Raw genomic sequence first — 20,899 nt, forward strand, 5'->3', positions numbered from 1 at the left:
ACCTCGACGCAAACAAAACCGGCCGTTAGTCCGCAACGCCCGCCCACATCTCGCAGCCCATTGGCCACCCGCCCCCAGGCCCCGGCGCCGCTCGACCAATCGTCCTCGCCGCGCTGAAGCCGCGGCCTCTGATTGGTCCATTTAGATCGATTCAAAAACCCGCCGCGGAGGCGGGCGCGAGCGGCTGTTGGGAGGGAGGGCGCGCGCCCCCCCGCGAGCCAGCGGCCATTAAATCAATCAATCAATCAATCAATCGTATTTATTGAGCGCCTACTGTGTGCAGAGCACTGTCCTAAGCGCTTGGGAAGTACAAGTTGGCAACCTATACAGGCAGTCCCTCCCCAACAGTGGGCTCAGCGTCTAAAAGAGTTAGATAGACAAGCGTGGGCCATTAGAGAATCAATCAATCAATCGTATTTATTGAGCGCTTACTATGTGCAGAGCACTGTACTAAGCGCTTGGGAAGTACAAATTGGCATCACATGGAGACAGTCCCTACCCAACAGTGGGCTCACAGTCTAAAAGGGGGAGACAGAGAACAGAACCAAACATACCAACAAAATAAAATAAGTAGGATAGAAATGTACAAGTAAAATAAATAAATAAATAAATAGAGTAATAAATATGTAAATAAATAAATAAAATAGAGAAGCCGCGTGGCTCAATGGAAAGAGCCCGGGCTTGGGAGGCTGAGGTCGCGGGTTCGAATCCCGCCTCCGCCACTGGTCAGCGGTGTGACTTTTCATTCATTCAATCGTATTTATTGAGCGCTTACTTTGTGCAGAGCACCGGACTAAGCGCAGGGGAAGTACAAGTTGGGCAAGTCGCTTGGCTTCTCCGTGTCTGTTATCATCAATTGTATTTATTGAGCGCTTACTATGTGCAGAGCACTGTACTAAGCGCTTGGGAAGTACAAATTGGCAACAAATCTGTTACCCTAACTGTAAAATGGAGATGAAGACTGTGGGACAACCTGATGAACTTGTATCTCCCCCAGTGCTTAGAACAATCAATCAATCAATCGCATTTATTGAGCACTTACTGTGTGCAGAGCACTGTATTAAGCGCTTGGGAAGTACAAGCTGGCAACATGTAGAGACAGTCCCTACCCAACAGTGGGCTCACAGTCTAGGAGGGGGAGACAGAGAACAAAACCAAACATACTAACAAAATAAAATAAATAGAATAGGTAGGTACAAGTAAAATAAATAAATAGAGTAATAAATATGTACAAACATATATACAGGTGCTGTGGGGAAGGGAAGGACGTAAGATGCGGGGGATGGAGAGGGGGACGTGGCGGGGAGGAAGGAAGGGGCTCAGTCTGGGAAGGCCTCCTGGAGGAGATGAGCTCTCAGTAGGGTCTTGAAGGGAGGAAGAGAGCTAGCTTGGCGGATGGGTAGAGGGAGGGCATTCCAGGCCCGGGGGATGACGTGGGCCGGGGGTCGATGGCGGGACAGGAGGGCTGAGTAGGTGTGAATGAGGTTGCCATTAATGTAACTTGGTGATAACAAGGGCCTTTTTCCCGGGGTGGGGTTGGGGGGAGAGTCAGTCAGGACCGGACCAGGAAGGGGGGTTGGGGGGCACTATAAGGAAGGTCGCTTAAGTGGGGCGGGGGGTGTGTGGAAGCAGGGGGCGTCTATGGCGGCACTCGGAGGAGAGGAGCCTTCCGGGAGCAGCAGGGGCCACGCGGTGTGATGGCGGGCGGGCCTCTCGGGAACGGAGTCCCGGGCGTCTATGGCGGGCCTCTCTGGCGCCCTGAGGAGAAGAGCCTTCCGGGAGCAGTGTTTGGCACAATAGTAAGCACTTAACAAATACCATCATAATTACTTGTACATATTTACTATTCTATTTATTGTGTTAATGATGTGCATCTAGCTTTATTTTTATTTATTCTGATGACATCCGTCCACATGTTTTGTCTTGCTGTTTGTCTCCCCCTTCTAAACTGTGAGCCCATTGGTGGATAGGGGCCATCTCTAAATGTTGCCAACTTGTACTTCCCAAGCGCTTAGTACAGTGCTCTGCACACAGTAAGTGCTCAATAAATACAATTGAATGAATGAATGAATCAACACAACGGGCTATCATTGGCTCCCCTGTCCCTCGCCAGCCCAAATTCAGGACAGCATCTCCTCCACTCCATCTCACTGTTCTTGCAGGCCCTCCTTGTTTTACTCAGTTGCATTATCTTTTTATTACTTATCCTTTTATTACTGGAAAGAGCCCAGGCTTGGGAGTCAGAGAACCTGGTTCTCATCCCGGCTCCACCACTTGTCAGTTATGTGACTTTGGGCCAGTCACTTAACTTCTCTGGGCCTCAGTTCCCACATCTGTAAATAATAATGGTATATGTTCATTCATTCATTCAATCGTATTTATTGAGTGCTTACTGTGTGCAGAGCACTGTACTAAGCACTTAATAATAATAATGATGGTATTTGTTAAGTGCTTACTATGTGCAAGGCACTGTTCTAAGCACTGGGGGGATACAAGATGATTAGGTTGTCCCACTTGGGGCTCACAGTCTTAATCCCCCTTTTACAGATGAGGGAACTGAGGCACAGAGAAGTTAAGTGACGTGCCCAAAGTCGCACAGCTGACAATTGGCAGAGCCAGGAATTGAACATGTGACCGCCGACTCCAAAGCCCCAGCTCTTTCCAATGAGCCACGCTGCTTCTCTATGTGCCAAGCATTGTTCTAAGCCCTAGGGTAGATACAAGATCACCAGGTTGTCCCACATGGGGCTCACAGTCCTAGTGCCCATTTTACAGATGAGGGAACTGAGGCCTAGAGAAGTCAAGTGACTGACCCAAAGTCACACAGCTGATAGGTGGTGGAGCCAGAATTAGAACCCAGATGAAGACTATGAGCCCCAAATGGGACAACCTGATTATCTTGTATCTACCCCAGCGCTTAGAACAATGCTTGGCACATAGTAAGTGCTTACCAAATACCATTATTAGTACTATTATTATAAGGGTTTAAACCTTTGCACCATCAATAGTATTATAATAATAATTCTGGTATTTGGTAAACACTGATTATGTGCCAGGCACTGCACTAAGCGCTGGGGTGGATGCAAGCAAATTGGGTTGCACATAGTCCCTGTGCCCTATAGGGCTCACAGTCTCAATCCCCATTTTGCAGATGAGGTAACTGAGGCACAGAGAAGTGAAGTGGCTTGCCCGGGGTCTCAAAGCAGACAAGTGGCAGAGCAGGGATTAGAACCCATGCCTGTGGTCTATCCATTGCACCACGCTGCTTCCCATTACTTTGTGCAAAGCACTGCTCCAAGTGCTTTTGTTAACCTTTGCCCAATAAAAGTTTACTTGGATTACTTTGGTTAGTTTAGTTACTTTGATCAGAGTGCTTACTCTGGACAGAGCATTGTTCTAAGTGGGTTTCCTAGTCCTGTCTTATATAGTATGTAAAACCAGAATCGCTTGCTCGGGTATGAAATGGATCCTGCGTTAAGTTCAAGGCACTTTAACTGTCTAAAGCAGGAGAAGCCAACATGCTACAGGTAACACCTGACTTCAGAAAACTCAGAACACACTGCTATGGACCTGATCTTTCACCTTCTGTGAGGAGCAAGGACTTATTTCATTCTGTAGATAGCAAAGGCAATACCATGAGTCTGGGGCAGATTGCACTCTTTCCAACAATATGGCACAAAGTAAGCGCTTAACAAATGCCATCATTATTATTAAGTGCTTACTATATGACAAGAACTGTACTTAACTCTAGGGTCGGACACAGTCCCTGTCTTACATGGTGCTCACAAACTAAGTAGGAGGGAGAATGGGTGTAGAATTCTCATATTATTGATGAGGAAACTGAGGCACAGAGAAGTTAAGGGGCTTGATGAAGGTCACAGCAGACAAGTTGTGTGAGTGGAATAGACTGTAAATGCATCCCTCTAGACTATAAGCTCTTTATGGGCAGGGAATGGGTCTGCTAATTCTGCTGTATTGCACTCTCCCAAGCACTTAGTACAGTGCTCTGCATGCAGTAAGCATTCAATAAATAGTGTTGATTGACTGATTGATTAGAACTCATGGCTGCACTCTTTCCACTAGGCACCGCTGCCACTTACTCTCTGGCCTCCGTGCCTTCCACTTATGCTGTTTCCTTTATTGGGAACTTTTCCCTCCCACACCTCCTCCAGTCTGATGGATCACTCTTTCCCCATGTTCGTAGCCCTCCTAAAATCCCAGGTCCTTCCAACAAACCTTCCCCCCTTTATCTCCCAATACTTCTAGTAATTGTCAATTGGCAAAATACATTAAGTACTTACTGTATACAGAGCACTATATTCAAAGTACTAGGGAGAAAACAGTACATATAACATGTCTTTAAGGCAATTATTTATTTACACCCTTCCTCAGTATCTGTGTATACATGTGTTTACCTGTACAGACAATTCCCTATTCTGCTTACCCTAGTTGTAAATATTTTAATGCCTGTAATCCCCTTTTGGGCAAAAATGTGTCTCATGTTTCTGATGTACTTTCCCAAGTGCTTAGGACAGTGCATTTTACCAACTACCTGCAGGAAGCAGACAGGAGTAGGGAAAAAGGAAGGGAAGATGTTATGTCCAGCCATGGGAAGCTGGCCCTGGGCAAAAAATACAAATGGGACTCATCCCTCTAAACTGTAATCTCCTTGTGGGCAGGGAAGCTGTCTGTTACACTGTTCTCTTCTAAGTGCTTAATACAGTGCTCTGCGCAGAGTAAGTGCTCAATAAATATGATGGATTACAGCAAATGCACTTGAGGTGTGAGGCCCTGACTCTCTTGTGGGGATAGGGCAATGTAGTGAGGAGGTGATAAGAGGTTTTCTCTGTGAAATTGCTGCCCTTCTATCATTTCCTCTTTCCAATGCACACAAATACTGGCAATCCAGATCCCATTCCCAACTTCACTCACTGCCCCAAATCAGGGCTATGGATTGCTGATCCCGCAGCAATAGCTGTATTGCCAAACTCTGCAGCTCTGTCAATCAATGGTATTTATTGAGTGCTTCCTGTGTACCCCTTGGGAGAGTATAATACACTAGAGTTGCTGGATACGATCCCTGCCCTCACAGGGCTTAGAATTTAGTGGGTGTTTGCAGTCAATTACTCTCCAGTTTGCTCTGTAGTCTAATGCCTTGCTATGATCATGCTCCCTATCTCCCTTATTGTTTGGATTTCTACTAACTTGACTTTCAGAACCCTGTTGGATAGAATATTCTTAGAGAGTTCTGTATTCCCTTAGTTGTTTCACTTCAGGGAATCCAAAGAGGAATCGAGGTTCCTTGGTATAGATTGATATATAACCTTGTTCTTTCATTTTGTCAATCCCTAGCATTGTGCTGACTCTGCAAAGTGGCGCATAATCGCCTGGTTGTCTTATAAGGTAAGCTCAAAGACCCGTCCTTTCCCAAACGTCCCAAAAGGGATGTTTGGAAACACTTTGGTAAGCATATTTAAGAAGGACTGATTTTATACAATTGGAAGGTCATCAATGAGTTGGGAACAGTACCTTAAGGCAAATGCTTCTAAGGCTACCTAGTCATTTAGGAAGTAAGAGTGTCATGGGGGTGATAATGACTATGACGTTGATAATGGTCCAAATATCATTTCTACTTTTTGCTCTCTGCCACTCTTCTGAGGCTAAGAAAGTCACTGGTCACAGCTGGTAGAAGCAAATAGGATGTAAATGACCTTCCACTGATCTGCAGAAGTCCCTGAAGTTAAACTTTTTCTCCCCTTCCCACACTCTTGTCCATCAGAAGGATGAAAAAGGAGACTAATAATAAAGGTATTTATTAAAGGCTATATGCCACACACCGCACTAAGCTCTGGGGTAACCACAGTACATGCAGATCAGGTAACTGTCCCTGTACCACACAGGGGTCACGATCCAAATAGGAAGGAGAGCAGTTATTAATCCCCATTTTAGGGGTGAGGAAACTAAGGCCCACAGAAGTGAAGTGTACAGCAGGAAAGTATTAGAACCTGGGTTAGAACCAAGGTTGTTTGAACCTCAAAATCATAACCAAATGTCCAGTAGGTTGGTGCTTTGAGAGGTAGAGAACTGTGGAGTTCTGTTGCCTCCCAGCATAAGTGGTGTTTTGGAGGTCTGTTTTTTTTAACATGGTATTTAAGTGCTTACTATGTGTTAAACACTGTTCTAAGTGCTGGGGTAGGAACAAATTATTTGAGTTGGAAACAGTCCCTGTCCCTCTTGGGGCTTACAGTCTAAGAAGGAGGGAGACCAGGTGTCCCAATTTTACAGTTGAGAAAACTGAGGCACATAGAAGTGGTGACTTGCCCAAGGTCATAGAGCAAACAATTGGCAGAGCTGGAATTAGAAATCAGGTCCTTCTGACTCTGAGACTCATGCACTCTCCACTAGGCTACATCATGCCCACCACTTGAAGTAAACCCTGAAACAGTTCTTTACTGTCTTATCCAAAGGAAGGCACACAGAACTTGAGTGGAAAAGCTCATGTGTAAACCTCATTTGGGGCAGGGAACGTGTCTGTTTATTGTTATATTTTATTCTCCCAAATGCTTAGTACAGTGCTTTGCACACAGAAGTGCTTGTAAATACAATTGAATGAATAAACCTCATCAGAGGGGTTGTCTGACTCAAGTCACGTTGGCACTATGGGGCAGAGGCATGGAAAGTGAAAATGATAGCTAATCATTTGAGTTCCTGTTGGACAACAATCCCCAGGAGGAAAACAGCGTGGGGTCCTATTGATGAAGAATTGTTTTGATTATTGTGGGATTTAATAAGCGCTTACTGTGTGTCAAGCACAGTTCTCAGTGCTGAGATAGGAGTTAATCAGATCAGGCATGGTCTCTGTTCCACATGGAGCTCACAGTCTAAGTAGGAAGGGAGTATAGGCCAATTGAATCCTCATTTTACAGATGAGGAAACTGAGGCACAGAAAGTTAAGTGACTTGCCCAAGATCACACAACAGGTAACCAGTAGAGCAGTAATTAGAATCTAGGCCCTCTGCCTCCCAGGCTGTTTTCACTAGACCACACTATTTCACTCCTTTGTTTTCCAGGAAACTAGCAGAAAGTTCATGTTTAGTATAGGGATAGGGATTGAGAGTTGGGAAGGGGCAGAGGGATAGAAATGGAGTCACAGGGTCAAAGAGGTCAAAAAATGCACCCTCACCCTCAGACACACCCAAACACAGCTTGCAGACATACAGATCATAGGAACCAACAGCATCAAGGGGGTGATAGGGATAATGATGTGGATGATACCGCCCAAATACCATTTCTACTTTTCACTCTCTGCTACTCTTCTGAGGCTAAGAAAGTCATTGGTCACAGTGGCTAGAAGTAATTAAGATGTAAATGACCTTCCATGGCTCTGCAGAATGCAATAATAAGTAGTCAGTCACATGCTAATAGATATTCAGAGAGTCCTCTATTTAAAACAAATCTCTAATTGATTTAATACACAATTTGGGGTAGTTGTGATTTAAAAAAGGTATTTAGTCATGGTTTACCCACTAATTACCCTGTTTATAACAATGTTTCTTGGGCAAAATATATTGTGACATATTTCAGCCTTAGGTGCACTTTTCAGGAACCAATTATGTCCCAAGTCCAAGGACAGCAGTATGTCCCCAGGTTCTTATATAGTTTTACGTTTGCTGACCTCCAACATGGCCAACCTTACATTTTGGGCACAGTGGAGAACGAAGGGTGGAGCATTGAGTACAGGCATGAAGCGCCTTGAGGGGCAGGACACACGGGAAGACAACGCTGCTTTTCTGCACTTTCCTCTCCCTTTCCTCTTTTCCTCCTTCATTTTTTTGCCTCATCCCTCAAAGAGAAAAGAGGGAGAGAGAAGGAAGAGGAAGTCGGGGGAGAGGAGAGAGAAAGGAAAAGAGAGAGAGGAGGGGGCCAGAGACCACCTGTGCAGATCGCTGTGTACTCTTTCTTAGTGTTTATTACAGTGCTTTACACTTGTACTTAAAAATGCTATAACTACTACCACTCCTAGAGAAAACGGGCATAGAATTGATTAATGGTATTTTGACTGCTTACTGTGCAGAGCATTATACTAAGCGCCTAGAAAGAAGACGAGGGTATTTACCTCCCACTGTCACATTCACCACCGCCACCAGGACAGCTGCCATCACCAGTGGGTAGGGTGGCAGCTCAGGATGGGCCAGTTGAGCTACAGCAGTTGCTGCATCAGGGGAAGGAGAGGGTGGTGAGATGAGACAGCTGGGCAGATTGCCCCCAGAGCATTCCCAGGCAGTTTGGGGCAGCTGCCATCAAGGCAAGTTTATAGCTCATTCTCCATGAGCTCCGGGGCCTGGGGCAAGAAGAGTATCTGGACCAGTCCCTGTGGATCCTGGGGCCAGGCCAGGTGGCTATGTCTGCCAGCAGGGAGCAAGTAGGTGTCTTGGCTCCACTTCTGGTCCCTTTTGAGCTCCAAGAGTCAGGACAGGCCAGGCTATGACTGTCTTCTCTACCCATAAATCCGTGGGGGTGAAGCTAATGGTTTTATCCCCTCACGCCAATCCCAAGAGGGCAATACCCACTATCCTACCTTGTGAAACGGTGCCCAGGCTCCCCTGACCCCTTCAACCCCGATATTCTAAGAGATGGTGCTCAGGAGAGGCATTTCCATTATTATTTCTGGGTTTGCTATTGATATGTAATCTGAGAAGACTTCACCATCTCAAATCCTTGTTAAAATGATCAGCAGGGCCTAGTGGAAAGAGCACAAGCCTGGAAGTCAGAGGACTCTGGGTTCTAATATGGCTGTGCCACATATCTCCTGTGAGACCTTGGGCAAGTCACTTTACTTCTCTGTGCCTCAGTTCCCTTATCTGTAAAATGGGGGTTCAGTGCCTGTTCTCCCTCCTACTTAGACTGTGAGCCTTCTGTTGGACAGCTGCTATGTCTGGCCTGGTTACCTAGGATCTACTTCAGGACTTAGAGCAACACTTAGCACAAAGTAAATGCTTAACAAATATCGTTATTTTTATCAAGAATTTAGGGTTAAAATTGACTTGTCACCTCATGATACCTGAGACAAGTCAATGTATATATACCACATATACATAATCAAATTATCCAGATAATTCAGGAAAAAAACACTCTGGCTTTATCTGGATATTTCAAGGCAAAAAATACTTTTGCTTGACCCATATGGTTGAGACAGAGTTATTTTTGGACCTGAATTAACTAGATCATTTCCCCGTATAGACCTGGCCAATGTATTTTAGTTTCTTTACCTGAAAATTAAAGATGTTAATTTTTTTTTCCTTTTTGAATTACAAAGCTGTAAAAACCAAGTCTATTATCCCTCTTAGTTTATCTGGCAACTAGCACACCAGTTAAGTGTGCTTAGTACAGTGTTCTGCACACAGTAAGTGCTCAATACAAGTAATGGTTGTTAGTTGTTAAGTGGAGTCACTTAACCAATTCTTTTGAAAAAGGATTTAAATGTCCCCCTGTCTTTCCTATCACTCTCCTCCCTGTCTCACAAGCCTGTAATCTTGGTATTATCCTCCGCTCACCTCTTTCATTCAACCCACATAACCAATCTGTCACCAAATCCTGCCAGTTCTACCTTCAAAGCATCACTAAAATCCACCCTTTCTTCTCCATCTGAACTAACTACACAGTTCCAAGCACTTATATCCTGCCTTGCCTACTGCATCAACCTCCTGCCTCTCCCCACTCCAGTTCTTACTGCACTCTGCTGCCCAGATCGTTTGACTAAAGGACAATTCATTTCCCATCTACCCACTCCTCTAAATCCTCCAATGATTGCCCACCTGCCTCTTCATCAAACAAAATCTCCTTACCATCAGTCTTAAAGCACTTGATGAACTTGCCCCATCCTGTTTTACCTCGCTGATTTCCTATAACAACCCCATCTGCGCACTTCGTTCTTCCAACACCAAATTACTCTCTGTACCTTGATCTCGTCTGTCTCTCTATTGACCCCTTGCCCACATTCTCTCTCTGGCCTGAACTTCTTCCCTCTTCATATACGACAGGCCACCACTTTTCCTCTGCTTCAAAGTCTTATTATAATCACGTGTCCTCTAAGAGGCTTTCCCCAACTAAGCCCTTATTTCCCCATCTCCTTCTCCCTTCTGTCTGTCTCCGCAATTGGATCTCCATCCTTTAGGCTCTTGATTCACTCATTCAATTGCATTTATTGAGCATTTACAGTGTGCACAGCACTATACTAAGTGCTTGGGAAGTACAATTCGGCAACAAATAACCTCATTCCCACAGTGCTTAGGTACATATCCGCAATTTATTTTACTAGCTGTTTCCCCCTCTAGACTGTGAGCTCCTAATGGACAGAGAATATGTCTACCAACTTTGTTGTATTGTACTCTCCCAAGCGCTTAGTACATTGCTGTGCACACAGCAAGTGCTCAATAAATAGCAGTGATTGTAGGAATGTTGGCATTGTTTCAGAATGGAGTAACAAAAACGTGGGACTTCCCTGGGATTTAACTGAAGCCAATCATGTATGAAAAAGCAAGAGGAAATGTTTAAAATCCAAAGAACCTCAATGTCTTATGCCCATAGCTTAGGACCATTCAAGGGTGGTTCAACCGGTTTCTATGGACTGGGCTCCATATATGCTGGAGGCTGGCTCACTCCACCAGTTCAGGCTAAATTTCCTTATGGAGCAGCATGGCTGAGAAACTCCTCTTCGCTGCACACACCCGGAGCAAGAGCAGCAATCAAGATATCAGCAGTATTTATTGAGCTTTTACTGATGCAGGTACTGTACTAAGAGTTTGTTACGGTACAATATAACAGAAATTGGTAGACATAATCTCTGCTCACAAAGCAGGGAGAAAGCTGCATGGCCTAGTGGAAAGAGCCCGGGCTTAGGTGTCAGAGAACTGGGATTCTAATCCCAACTCTGCCAATTGCTTGCTATAAGACTAATTAATAATACTTGTGGTATTTGTTGAGTACCAGGCACTGTACTAGTCGCTGGGGTGAATACAAGCAAATCCGGTTGGACACAATCCCTATCACACATAGGGCTCACAGTCTCAATCACCATTTTACAGATGAGGTGACTGAGGCCCAGAGAAGTGAAGCGACTTGCCCAAGGTCCCACAGCAGTCAGGTGGCAGAGCCAGAATTAGAACCCATGACTTTCTAACTCCCAGGCCTGTGCTCTATCCACTCTTCCATGACCTTGGGCAAATCACTTCACTTCTCTGGGCATCAGTTCTCCTATTCTCCTTCCTACTTAGACTGTGAGCCCCCTTTGGGACAGGGATTGGGTCAACCTAATTAACTTGTATCTACCCCAGCACTTTGTTAATTTGTTAAGCATTTAACAAATACATAAGAGAAGAGCTTAGAGTCTACTGGGGGAGGCAGACAGAATAAACTACAGGTAGAGGAAAAAGTAGAGTATAAGGATATGTACAAAAATGTTCAGGGGCAAGGGTGAGTTGTTGCAGAAAGACTCATAGCAGTGGTGGGGTAGACATGGAGGCCTATCCTTTCCCCACAGGATGGTGATCCTGCTCCAGCACTGCGTCTGCCTGCAGTTACACTGCCCAAGAACATCTCTGGGATACCTGGTCCAAGAAACATCATGGCCTAGTGGAAAGGGCACGGGTCCAGGAGTCAGAGAACCTGGATTCCAATCCCAGCTCCGCGACTTGCCTGCTGGATGACCCTGGGTAAATCGCTTAACATCTCGGTGCCTCAGTTTCCTCATCTGTAAGATGGGGATGCAGTACCTGTTGTCCCTCCTACTTAGACTCTGAACCCCACACAGGACAGGGACCATGTCCAGCTTGATGATCTTGCATCTAATTTTAGATTGTGAGCACCCCCAAAGGGCAGGGACCGTGGCTAATTCCCAGCCATAAAGTCACTCCCAGCACTTAGTACAGTGCTGTGCACACAGTAAGCACTTAGTGAATACTACTACTACCCCAGCATTTAATAGAGTGATTGGCATAAAGTAAGCACTTCACAAATACTAATGTTATTATCATTATCACCATTAATAGGACTGTTTGACACAGAATGCTTGGAGCAGAAAAACCTCTTCCACACTTCCCTTTCCCTACACTCCGCAGGGGGCTCACTCCCTCTTGTTGATAGTCCTACATCAACTACAGTCTTTAGGACATTGTTCGCGAGGGAATTGAACTAAAAATAGAAAAATTAAAAAGTTTTCTCTATTCCTGCCACTAGGTGATTCCCTATGCACTAGAAATACATACTTTAACAAATCCCACATACTGTGTTTATGCCTTCCATTTTTTCCTCTCTTTGGGTGTTCTGTAGTCAATTTCCCTCTCTCGGTAATTCTCTAGATGTTCTTTTCTCATTTATCTCTCCCAGAGAAGGAGATTGCTCAATAAATGACAGCAGTGCCTTGAGTGGAACAGAATGAAGTATAAGTCCACAAAAGTAGCATTCTAAAAGTTGCCTATCGTTAGTGTAAATGAATTCAAATGGCACAATATTAGAAATTCCTCTGAGCTTAGGAGGATCCACATGGAATAAGAATTCAATTAGCACTAATTAAGGCAATTACAAGATCACACTGTGCAAGAGGTGGTGTGCTTAATTTCTCTTAAAGGACTATCAATTGCCTTTGACCAAATTGCACAAAAAACACCTGAGTAGTCCAGAACCTACAATTTAAGAACCTGCTGCCATTTTGAGAGGCTTAGACTTGTGAATCTCAAAATAATTTTCTGTAAAACATATCTATTTAAATGCTGTTTATTCTCTTTTCATTAATAACATCAAAGAACTCCAAGCACTGGTGTCTCATTCCACCTTGATCTCTATTTTCCAACTAGGAAATTGGAGCTAAGAGGCAATAAGTAATTTGTACAGAGTGTACAGATAAATCAGTGGAAGAGCCAAGAATAACTCCTCTTCCCCCCCCCCCCCCCAACTCTCGTTAAAAAATTGTTTAGGGAAATGTCAGTCTGTATCATTACACATCTGAGTTATATCTTAAACTGTCTTTGCCACCCTTTCACAATAGTCTAACTAGACAATGGAGGATGTACGTTATGGAACATGATTCATCTAGCTCCCTGAGTTGACACAATAGAATGAGGTGTTGACAAAGCAAAGGGATAGACTGAGACCATTCTGTGACATGGATTTAAGGATTCGTTCCTCTTACTCTGGCCTTCAGAGAGTTGTCTGATGATTATCTCTTTAAGTTAGTAAATATGGATGAAGTGTCCACTTGGTAATTTCGTCAATTCCAACCTTTCCCACCAAGGCTCTTCCAAGTAGTTCACAAGCACTAGGCCATTCCTTCAAGTAATTTCTGCCCAAATCCAGGGGAATTCAGTCCTTTATAAATGGATTCTCTGCAAAAACAAAGGTGTCTTTTGCCAAATAACACTCTTGGCTTTAGCAGTATGCCAATATTAGGCTTTACCTCACAGATTCTCAGATCTGGTAATGAGGTGAAGGTTGAAAAAATATGCCCTTAGTTGGGATAAAGGAAAGAGACAGGAAATAGCCCATGTACTGAAAGTGCCAAGACTGTGAGCTCCATGAGGAGCTTCTGATCAAGCGTCATGGCAGAGTAGAGAAAGTGCAAGCCTGAGGTTCAGGAGACCCAGGTTCTAATCCCAGCTTCACGACTTGCCAGCTAGGTAACCGGGAGCAAGTCACTTAAATTCTCTGTGCTCCAGTTTCCTCACCTGTAAACTGAGGATTCAATATCTGTTCTCCTTTCCTCTTACACCATGAGCCCCATGCAGGGCAGGAACTATCTTCATTTTGCTTACCTCGTATCTACCCTGGTGCTTAGTACGGTCCCAGGCACATAGTAAGTACTCAACAAGTTCTGCACTTGTTATAATGATGATGATGATGTTTGATTTCCCAGCCAGGCATCTGAGGCAACTGCAAGCAGAAGAGGGTTAGTCACATCCCTCTGACAGTTTTGGGAAAGGGTCCAAGCTCCTTGGGGTGAGGGTCTGGCCGTCAGGAGAAACAGACCCCAGAGATTTGACAATCTGAATTGTTTCAGCTCTGAGGGCTCCCAAGGAGATGAATTCTGCCTCTCTGGCACAACTGACAGCCCCACCAAGAAGAAGAAGCAGGGGCAGAGAGATGGTACTGGGGAGAATCTAAATAGCCCTGCAGAGAAATGGTCTTTTCCTCTGCATAGCCCAGAATTTCTGTGTGTACTTAGAGAAGCACAATCCATCACCTCACTTCATGATCTATCATTTCTCCTGAAAAAGCCACTGAGTCAGTCAGTCCCCTTTCAGGGTCACACCTGGAGAGTTTCCAGTACTCTATCAGCCTCGACTATGAGAGAGAGAGTCAAGCAGAGGCATACCCATTCCATTCCTAGCTTGGGCAGTGGTTAGGGAGTTGAAGGCAATCTGCTACAAGTCAAAACTCCCCTGTGCTGGGCAGCAGACTCTCCAGGTGTGACCCTGAGAGTGGTCTGGTAGCGTATCCATAGTTTTCTTGGTAAAAATGCCAAAGTGGTTTACCATTGCCTCCTTCTGCGCAGTAAACTTGAGTCTCTTGGAGGAGATGTGATTTTAGGAAGGTTTTGAAGGTGGGGAAAGTGGTGAACTGTCAGCTATGAAGAGGGAGGGAGGTCCAGGCCTGAGGGAGAATATGGCCAAGGGGTTGGTGGTGTGTTAGGATGAAGGTACAGTGAATATGCTGGCATTGGAGACATCTTTCCCCCCTCCCAGCCCCTCAGCACTTGGGCTGTAATTTATTTATATTAATGTCTGTTTCCTCATCTCAACTGTAAGCTCACTGTGGGTAAGGAATGTGTTTACTGTTGTACTCCTCCAAGTGCTTAGTACAGTGCTCTGCACACAGTAAGCACTCAATAAATATGACTAAATGAATGAATGAAATCAACAAGGTAAGATTGGAGGGAATGAGCTGATTAAGTGCTTTAAAGCTGATTTTAAGCAGTTTCTCTTTGTTTTCAAGGTGGATGGGCAACCATTGGAAGCTTGAGAAGTGGGCAGATATGGACTGAATGGCTTTACAGAAAAATGATCTGGGCAGCAGAGTGAAGTATGGACTGAAGGAAGGGAGAGACAAGAGGCAGGGAGGTCAACCAGGAGGCTGATCTAGTCAAGGCAGGAAATAAGTGCTTGGATCAGCATAGTACCAATTTCGCTGGAGAGGAAAGGGCGGATTTTTAGAGATGTTGTGAAAGTAGACCCGACAAGATTTGTTGACTTTGAATGTACGTGTTGAATGAGAGTGATGATTCAAGAATAATGTCAAGGTTACAGGTGCTGTAACCAAAGTCAGTGCTGTATACAGTAATAGGAAAGTCACGGGGAGGAGAGATGTTGTACGAGAAAAAGAGAAGCTCTGTTTCGGTCATGTTAAGTTTGAGGTGTTAGTGGGACACCAAAGTAGAGATGTCCTGAAGGCAAGAGGAAATACAAGGCTGCAAAGAAGGGTGACATTTAAAACTCCCCTGGGGGTTCTAACTGCAGTTTCTTAGGAAAACTGGAAAAACTCCGGGGATCTTTTTACCAGATTAGCTAAGTGACCCTAAAGGAATGCGCAAAATATGGTCAGCTGACTGGATACGGTTGTTTCTAAGACAGCTGCTTCCTTCCACAGTGAAGTCTGATTGATAGATAGATAGACAGACTCAGAAATTCCCGCCTTCCACTGTCTGAGGAGTCATGGCCATTGGAAGGTTGCTGAGAGGATCCTCCAATGGCTTGGGAGCCGGTAGGAGACATCAGGGGTGACTGCACTGGTGCAGTTTAAACCCTCCTCCTCCTCCCTTAACAACTCTTCACCATCAGCTGACCTGCAGTCAATCACAAAATGGGGAAGTGGTTCATCGGCTACAAGAATTGCAGGTTCTTAAAATTTGGTGAGTTCTAATACTGCCATGTTGGTCTTTTAAAATGAGTGCTGAATTAGGGTGGTGGTTTGTTCTGGTTTGGAAGCAGGACTACAAGAAATCGAGCCAAGGGTTCAAATCTTTGATCAAGGCAGAGAATAGGCCTTATTCTACTTCGAGCAGGGTGACTCTTTCTCTCCAGTTTGACTCTTTCTCTCCAGTTTATTTTTTACGTCACTGTTCCATCCTCACAGCTAATGTTAGCTGATTCCTTTCGATGCATGAGCCTAATGATAGAACGAGTGGATCGTTTCTGGTTTTCAAGACTTTGGAGGGTTATTATTATTATTATTACTACTAGTAGTAATCAAAAATAATAATGTTTGTTAAGCATTTTCCATATGCCAGACACTGTACTAAGAACTGGGGTAGATATAGTATGATCAGATCAGACACAGTTCCTCTAGGTTCCTCTCAGAGCTCACCGTCTAACAGGGAGGGAGAACAGCCATTAAATACTCATTTTACAGATGAGGAAACAGAGGTACAGAGCAGACAGGTCTCTTGCCCAGGGTCACACAGCAGGTAAGCGATGGAGCTAGGATTAGAACCCAGGTCTCCTGTTGTCCATTATCCTTTCCACTAGGCCTCATTACTTCTCTGAGGAGTTAAAAAAAATAAATGAATAAAGCGGCTTCTTGATAAGAGCTATAGTTCAGAAGAATCACCATTAGGGGATTTACAGGTTAAAACCTCTTAATGATTCTGTGCAGATGCTTCAGTTACAACCTGAAAGAACTGTCTTATAGAATTGCTCTAATAAATCTGGTGATGTTAACAATAACACAGTCCGTCACCCTTCTAATCGATCTCAAATCATCAAATACCTTTGACCTAACTGTGATTTGGAAAGAGATAAAGCTTCTAGTTTCATTTCCACCCAGGTGGAGTGCAACTTTAACAAAACTGGCTTTGTGCTCAACGGGACAGACGTTATTGGCATGATGTGCTTGCTCTCTCCTTGGTCCGTGAAACTGGGTGCTGGCTCAATAACCTTAGGCCATAAAGTACTGCAACGTGTTAGCTCACGCAGGGTGGCATCAGGTTTGTTTTTCAAGGTTATGTAATCCAAATTCCTTCTCCAAGAGAGGATTTGAAAATGAGCTTGTAAATCAACTTACCGACAGGCACAGCAGCTTGAACGGCAAGAAAATGTCCTTGTAATTACGGTAAGCACCCCTCAAAAGCGCCTATTTGTGAAATGCAAGGTAAATGTGACCCATAAGATCTTCTAGTTGGCATCCTAACGAAGGTTCCTAGGCTGAGTGAGGTTTAAAAAAAGCGTGAAAAGACCCACAGAGAACTCCTAGGGAAGTATTTGATCTGCCTAGCCTGAAATAGCACCCTAATCAACAGCAAGAACAAGCCAACTTGTGTGCTCCTGCCTGCCATAATTTGCTTTAAAAACTGACATCATGTGAAAACATTTTGTCACAGTCGTGTACCACATCATTCATAGGCTCTGGGCAATGGCTGGCTGCTTATTGATTAGAGTGCTGTGAGAAGAGAAGTTCACCGTGTTTCTAACTTCCAGGTCAGAACTTAAAACCACAGCAAGTCGCTGCTGAGAGTTTTCTATTTCATATAACCTTTGAAAGCTCAAGCAGGCTCCCTGCTCCTCCCTGCCTGGGCAATCGGAAGTCCCATCGATGAACAGTTTGATTGTTGCAGCTGAGGATTCTTGCTCTGGCTGTGGGCCTGAGGCCCGCCTAAGGTGTTTTTGGATGTCAGACCAGGTGTTCCAAAAAAGTGATTTGGGGTTTATGCCAGTGGAACGTAGAGGAAAGTAAACCAAAGACATTATTTAGGTCCCACTCACAAAGCCGAAAGTAAGCTGGAGTGGGCTGAAACTTGGCTCTGGGCAAGGATCCTTAGGTTGCTGGTTTGATTCCAGCTCGAAGGACTCCATATTTTGGGGGGAAGCAGCATGGCGTAGTGGTTAGAGCATGGGCCTGGGAGTCAGAAGGTCACGGGTTCTAATCCCGGCTCCTCCACTTGTCTGCTGAGTGACCTTGGGCCAGTCATTTAACTTCTCTGGCCTCAGTTCTCTCATCTGTAAACTGTGGAGTGAGACTGGAGCCCCACGTGGGACAGGGACTGTGTCCAACCCAATTTGCTTTTATCCACCCCAGTGCTTAGTACAGTGTCTGACACATAGTAAGAGCTTAACAAATACCATTATTGTTATTCATATAAAGTTCTGGAGTGACTGTTCTGCTATGAAAATCCTTTCCCTCAGCCCTTACAGCTAGCTGGGGGATGGTGCCCCTGTCCCCGTGAACCCTGGCCGGGAGTATCTGCAGGACTCCACCCTGAGTTTCCCTCCCAGTTTTTCAGTCACTAGCAGGCACAGGCTGGTCACTGCCATCTGGACCCTACTTGGAGGTTGTGGGCCCTGTGTATACTTGGAGCCTGCCCGGGAGACAGTGGAGGTGGCATAAAGTGGCAGCATCACTCAGTGCCTTCTGATGCCAGACAGTCCTGGGACCTTCTCCTGGTAGTGGGCTGGCTCTGTGCCCTCATCCCACACCCACTTATCACTGCATCACCGCCCCCGCCCCCCCCTTCCCTGTACAATGCCTATTGCCCCTTCCCCTGCCCCCAGCATGACTGCTGCTCTGTTCCCATTAGGAATTGTTTTACTTTCATCCCTGGTCTCAAATGAGAAAAATCCTTCTAGGCCAAAATGGAATGATTTGGTGAAAATGAAGAATCCAACTATGGGACTATAAACTCCTTAAGGGCAGGGAATGGTTATCTTAGTAATTTCCCAAGCACAGAAACAATGCTCTGCATGCTATAGGTGCTCAATGAATACACTTAACCAAAGAGGGGAAAAATCAGTGTGGTGGCTTTCCCCTGTGCTTTTAAATGTCAGCTTTCTTCTAGGGCGTCTGGTCATTTCGTGACTTCTGCTATGTGATCTATAAACCCAGAGATAACAAAGCCACATTTAATATGGCTTGACATGCAAATCCGGAGATTTCCTCTATTGCCTTTCCAAAGCTCCTCTCTCCAAAGATGTGCAAATGTATCTCAGGCCAGAGTCCTGCTAGGGTATGTAACTATGTCTGTGTGTCAGATTCCAGAACAATTTGTCCTTGGTTGGTGTAGACAGGAATGTGCTTTGTCCTGGCACCTTACAGGAAGAAATGTGCTTATCCTCTCATTCAGTGCATGCCTAGCATTCAAGCCAAAGCATAACCCCTGCCTCTTCTCCTCAATTCAGTCAAATGTGACTGAAGGAGAAGGAGAGAGTAGAGCACAAATAGTTGACGCAGTCCAACCTGTGACAGTTTAATCTTAGTGCTTTTTGGAAGAATGGAAACCGTTATTGAAAAATGCCTGGTCTTCTGTAGGATCATTTGCTCTAATTCAAGTAGGAAGAGTGGACAAGATTAATATAGTATTCTCCAGATTTTTTTTCCTTATCTATCTGCTTGTATGGGGGCGTGACATGGTTCCTCTTGTTGCCTTTTGATCTCAATCACCTCGCCCCTTCTTATCATACCTCATTGATTTCTCACTACAACGCAACATACTCACTTTGCTCCTGTAATGCCAACCTACTCACTGAACACCTACTCACTGAACCTCAATCTTTTCTATCTTGGCACTGTCCCCTAACCCACCCTCTGGTCTAGCACTCCCACCCCCTACATATCCAACAGACCATCACTCTCCACACTTTCAAAGCTTTTATTAAAAGCAGATCTCCTCCAGGAGGGCTTCCCTGACTCAGCCATCATTTCCCCAACTCCTCCTGTCTGCGTCGCCCTTGCACTTGGATCTGTAATCTGTATTACCCCCACTCTCAGCTCCACAGGGCTTATTGGCATATCTGCTACTTTACTGTCTGTCTCCCCCACTAGATATAGAGGGGCAGGGAACAAGTCTATCAACTCTGTTATATTGTACTCTCCCAAGGGCTTCATACAGTGTTCTGCGCACGAAGTGTTCAATAAACAATTGATTGCTTGATTGGTTGATCTGAGAACTCAGACTCAAAAATCAAATCTTCATAATCAGATCAGACACATTCTCTGTCCCACACGGGGCTCACGGTCTAAAGGGGAGGGAGGAACAGGCACAGAGAAGTTAAGTGACTTGCCCAAGTCAGCAGGCAGATGGCAGAAGTAGGGATGGAACTCAGGCCTCCTGTTTCTCAGTCTTGTTTTCTTTCCACTAGAGCACACTGTGTCTACAAAACTCTTAGGCATTTTGATAAAAGGGAGAAGACAAGGCAAGATACTGACTAATCGAAAGCTGAGTGTGTAAATTCAAGAACCCTGGTTTGTTGAGCTTCTTATGATTTAAAATTGACCTGTAGCTGATTGTTTAGAAACCTGGATTTTGCAAACTAGGGTGTTGGAATGTGATCCTTGCTAAATAGTGATTGTTGCTAAATAGCAGAACTCTGATTGGAGCCAGTAAACTCTCTCAAACTCCTGCGTTCCTGCTCTCCCACTCCTTTTCATGATGGGTATTTTGCTTACTCATTCTTCAGTGGGACATTCCTGTCATCTGCCTACACTGGAAAGGGATTAAGCTTCCCTCTGCCTGCCAGAATCATTTTTCCTCTTTTTGTTGACCATGTTATACTTCTAACATCTGCTCCAGAGGTTCTCTTTCCCCTGGCTGGAGTTAGAGAGAAAGGAGCTGAGAAGACAGTGAGAATGAGAACCCCAAAACCCAGAAACCCAGAGATCATGGCCTCCACGGGGGTGGGGCAGAGTGGCATGGGTGAGACACCCTGTTGGGCTCTAAAGGAGAAGTGTCAGAAATCCTGAAGGAAAAAGTTGCTCGGGTCAATGTGTCAGGATCAGTAATAATAATAATAATAATAATAATGGTATTTCTTAAGCACTTACTGTGTGCCAGGCACTGTTCTAAATGTTGGGGTAGATACAAGATAATTGGGTTGTACACAGTCCTTGTCCCACATTGGGCTCACAGCCTTAACCCCCATTT

General features: G+C 44.9%; 1 non-coding gene across 1 annotated transcript; it reads left to right on the forward strand.

The window, feature by feature from the left end:
* Positions 1-14,284: 14,284 nt before the first annotated feature.
* On the forward strand, positions 14,285-14,422 carry LOC119941113. Its single transcript, XR_005455141.1, has one exon. It is a non-coding gene; the product is annotated as a small nucleolar RNA SNORA7 (small nucleolar RNA).
* The last annotated feature ends 6,477 nt before the right edge of the window (positions 14,423-20,899 follow it).

The sequence above is a fragment of the Tachyglossus aculeatus genome, chromosome 19 (genome assembly GCF_015852505.1).
Source record: "Tachyglossus aculeatus isolate mTacAcu1 chromosome 19, mTacAcu1.pri, whole genome shotgun sequence".
In the NCBI taxonomy this organism is placed as follows: Eukaryota; Metazoa; Chordata; class Mammalia; order Monotremata; family Tachyglossidae; genus Tachyglossus; species Tachyglossus aculeatus.